Here is a 4,894-nt window from a genome sequence, read left to right on the forward strand (position 1 = left end):
CTGCCTCTTCGGTCTTCCTTATATGTGGCAGCAGTAATTAGCTTTTTAATATATAATTGTTTTTAACTGGTCACCTATAATTTATGGATGGCAAAGGCGTAGGGATGGCCAGAAGATACTGGTAGCTTCCTGAGGTATTGACCAGTTAGGGGAAGGTGTAGAGAGGCCAACCAAGGAGAGAAAGGTGGCACTTTGCACGCCTCGGTGGATATGCAGGGGGTAGAATGAAGTGGAGCGAGGCCTCAGTGAAGTAGCATGTTCTCAGTGTTCAGTTTGTGCCTGGAAGAAGGGAGGAGTTGGGTGGGCCAGTTCAAAGCCTTTATTGAGGGATGTTGAAGCAGGTGGGCTGAGTGCCAGCGGACTGCAGCCCCAAGGGAAGGGATGGAGGGGTTTTTAAGGTCTTGGAGCAAACCTGTAGGGGGATGGGTCACCCTGCTGGTCGATTCCAGAGTCCAGGGTATAGGTGTTTGTGAAATAACAATGTCCCTTGATTAGGGATGGCTGCCAGAGACTTATGGTAAATGATAAGGGAGAGGGGCAGGGGCAATGGGGGTTTGATTAGCTCCCAGCAGGATGCTGCGGCTCTGCCTTAGTTGCCTCTGTTAATGGGGAACCTTGTGATTGGGTGCTTGACCGGTGACGCATACCCTCATTTCGGGACAGGTGGTGGCCCAGGTCCTGCGTGACTGAAGGCCACAGCTCCCCAAAACACAGTGACCACTGGCCATAAGTGGCAGGCTACAGGGCAGGCAATATGGAGTCTCTGGTCCTCACAGTCAGCAGCGGTCATCTGTGAACTTAAGGCAGATTCCTTGTTGTGTGTATATACTGCCTCTTGGCCCTTTGCTGATGTCTGAGAGCTGCTAGTAAATGCTACCTCTGTTTAGGAGAGGCACAGAATCCCTGGGATTAATTCAGTGATTTTAGTACCAATGATGCTCCCATCTTACTTTTTGCCTTTATATTCTCATTGTCACCCCCAGCCTCCTCTCTGAGAAAGTCTTCCACTTGGTCTTTCTTATCAATTCTATGGATTCTTTTGTACATACACACTTTATGTAGCTTTCACTGTTTTGAGTGTTCTGTCACAGAAGCAGGAAGCTAAGTACCACTTGAGGGCTTTACATTCTGTCCCAGGTGCTGTACGAAGAAAACTACAGAGAACTTGTAGAAAAAAACTTCTGATTGAAGACCACAGTGATGTGAGTGAGTAGCATGTGTGGTGGGCTAAGTGCAGTTTGGGGAGAAGGCAGAAGTGATCCACAGTGGGATGGGGTAGCCCCACACAAACAATACTATGCAGGATGGGTGCCCGGGAGGGGGATTTCCTAAACAATTTGGCATGTGGGAAGATGCCCCTGTGTGTTCTAAAAACCTGTGAATCCAGGACTGCCCTCACCCCATGAGCAGGGTGAAGCCAGCAACTCAAATAACAGCCTCTGCCTTCAGGTCAGAGATCCCCTGTGACTCTCTGGATAATGGTTGATAAATAGGAAGGTATAACTTAAGGGTAAGATCCAGGGCACTAGAATCCAACATACTATGTACTAGTCAGATGTTGGGCAACAAACTTGACCGAGCCTTTATTTCTCCGCCCATTATTTAGTCAACAAATATCCAGGCCGTGCTGTGTGCCAAGCTCTGCTGTGGGTGCTGGGGAGTACATTAGTAATTCATGATAGAAAAATCCCCACCTCATGGAGTTAACATTCCAGTGTGGGGACAATCAAAATATATAAAATAGATATTACATGGTGTTATGTCTCAGAGAAAACAAGAACCTGAGGTGTTTGTGTGTGATGGTGGGGGTAGAGGAATTGCAGTTTTTAAAGGGTGGTCATAAAAAGGCATCACTGAAGGTAATGTTTGAACAAAGACCTGAAAGAAATGAGTGGGTGACGTAAGCAGGTGTTTAGAGGAAGAGCATTTCAGGAAGAGGGAACAGCAAGTGCCAAGACCTTGACATGGGAGCGAGCCTGGTGTGTCTGAGAAAGACCAGAGGCCAGAGTGGCTGGGATGGGGTGTGCTAGCAAGATACGGGGGGAGCTAAAGTCAGAGGAGGACGGATGAGGCAGATTTTACAGGGCCTTGTAGGCCATTATAAGAACTCAGGCTTTTCTTGGAGTACAGTGGAAGCCATTGGAGGGTTCTAGGCCAGGGAGTGACATGGTCTGATTTAAGTTTTTTTGTTCGTTTGTTTGTTTTAATAATTTATTTGTTTATTTTTAGAGAGAGGGGAAAGGAGAAAGAGAGGGAGAGAAACATCACTGTGTGGTTGCCTCTCACTCGCGCCCCCAGCTGGGGACCTGACGTGCAACCTAGTCATGTGCCCTGACTGGGAATCGAACCAGCAACACTTGGCTCGCAGGCCGATGCTCAATCCACTGAGCCACAGCAGCCAGGGCTTGATTTAAGTTTTAACTGAATCGTCTGGCTGCTCTGTTGAGGAGCAAGGGCATAAGCAGGGACCAGTTGGGAGGCTCTCACAATATTTACGGTAGGAAATAAAAGTGGTGACTGACATGGCAGTAGGGGAGGCGGTGAGTAGTGGTTGAATTCTGGGTGTATTTGAAGGCTGAGCCAGCAGGATTTGCTGCTGATGTATCAGATGTGGGATACAAGAAAAAACGTGGACCCTGACCCATGTGGCTCCGTTGGTTGGGTGTTGTCCCACAAAGCGAAGGGTCACTGGTTCCATTCCCATTCCCGGTCAGGGCATGAGCCCTGGTTTCAGGTTTGGTCCCAGGTCATAGTGTGTACAAGAAGCAACCGATCGATGTTTCTCACATTGATGTTTCTTTCCCCCTCTCTCTCCCCCTCTCTAAAAATAAATAAAATCTTTAGGAGGAAGGAAGGAAGAAAGGAAGGATGGACAAGGAGTAGAGGATGACTCCAGCATATTCTGCTTAAGTAACTGAGAGGTTGATTTAAGGGGAGAGGTCTGGGTTAGGGATGTATAGATGGAATTTAAAGCCACAAAGCTGAATGAGATCACAGGAGGAACGAGAGAAAAAGATGTGGTTCAAGGACCAAGCCATGGATCACTCTGACTTCCAGGTAGTGGGGAAGAAATGAGAAACCAGGAAAGGAATCCATGAAAGACGGTATGATGAACTAGGAATCAACTCGGCAACCCTTTATTCCCATGAAAGGGAGCAAACATACAGGATGAGAGCTGTAGGCAGAAGTGGGTTTGAGAGGTTTTATTTTTTAACATGACAAATGGGGTTAATGCCTGCTTCACAGGGCTGTTGTAAGGGTAGAATGAAATGTTGCAGGGTGTTTAGATAATAATGAGATCAATAACTGATTACTAATAATTGTTAATAATGATATTAATAACTTACCATAACCACTATGATATAAATAGGCACAAAAGCTTAAGTGCCTGACCAAGGTGGCAGTTGCGGTAAGGACAGGATTACTAGAGAACAAGATAAAGTTTTTAAAGAGGAGGGCAGGGGGTGGTATTCCAGGGAACAGCAAGTACAAACACATGAGAACCTGAGGCATTTTAGAAATTTATCATGCTGTGATTCAGAATTGCCAAAGCACTGAGGGCAGAGTCGCCTCTGGCCCTTGGGGCTACCCCACTTGTCATAGGTGGGGACTTAGAGCCAAGTTTAAGTTGAGATATAGGAGGCCCAGACTTCAGGCCTCAGGCTGGAATCCTGTGTCTGCAGGAGGGTCCTGGGCTGGCAGAATGTTTCATGTGGGGGAACAAGTGCCAAACCCATAATGGAGCAAAGGGATTGGTCACTCCTGAATTTCAAAAGCTCCCAACTTTGCACTGGTCAAAGGCACCTGCCACATCCTTCCTTGCTCCAGTTGCTTGGAGCAACCTGGCTGGCCTACAAGCTGTGAGGCTGGGAGCCCCCAGGGGCACAGGCCAGGTCAGAGCCAGTCTATCCTAGATGTCCCTTTAGTGGAAGTGGTAGGAGTGAATGTCACTTCTGCTCTCATTACCCAAATCCATGGATTTTCCTCATGAGCCTGGGAATCCCTGGAAGGTAAGAGCCAAGTCTTCTAATACCGGGCTGCCAGCTCCTGCCCCAGAGCCAGCACACATTGTGTGCCAAAACTCACAGGGGCGCTCCTGTGTGCCAGCCCTGGCAAGACACCAGGTACGCTCTACTGCAGCGATTTTTGACCTTTTTCATCTCATGGCATGCATAAACTAATTACTAAAATCTGCGGCACACCAAAAAAATATACTTTTTGCCAATCTGGAAAAAAAAAGTATAATTTTGATTGATTTACAAAAATAATGGTAATAGTAATTACCCACCCTTTTTGCTCCAAAGTGACTTAAAAAAAAATAAATCGAGTACCTATACTTGTATATAAGGATTTCTGGAACCAAGAATTAACCAATCAGACACAACCTTATTATACAATGTGACCAATAAGATGCAACTCTTTTACATGGCCTATATATTTATGGTTCAAAACAGGGCATTCACACTGGGCAGCTTTGTTGTGTTGGCTGTTGTCATTTGTTTATTTGACAATCTAAGGGAAAAGAGGTCAGTACCCCTGACTAAACAGTCAGGTATTGCATGTTTTAAAAATTCTTGCAGCACAGTGGTTGAACATTGCTGCTCTGCTGAGATAAATACGACTTGACTGAGTCCTTGCCACCGTTGTACAAGGATGGGAAAGGATTTTCCCAAAGTTACACAGGTGTTCACCATCCTGACCACCCCCGGGCTCTTCCCACAGATGTTCCTCAAACATGGCGTGCCATCCTAACGCTCACAATTCAGAACGTGCCCAGATAAAGGTTCTGCACCCTCTGCCCTGCCCCCCTTTCCAGAGAGGAGCCCCTGACCACCCTGCCGTGGCAGTGGAGGCCCACCCCCAATCCATGAGAAATTAAGCCCAACAATTCGCA

This window comes from Furipterus horrens, unplaced genomic scaffold (assembly GCF_987537825.1).
Source record: "Furipterus horrens unplaced genomic scaffold, mFurHor1.1.pri manual_scaffold_3, whole genome shotgun sequence".
NCBI classification, from domain to species: Eukaryota; Metazoa; Chordata; class Mammalia; order Chiroptera; family Furipteridae; genus Furipterus; species Furipterus horrens.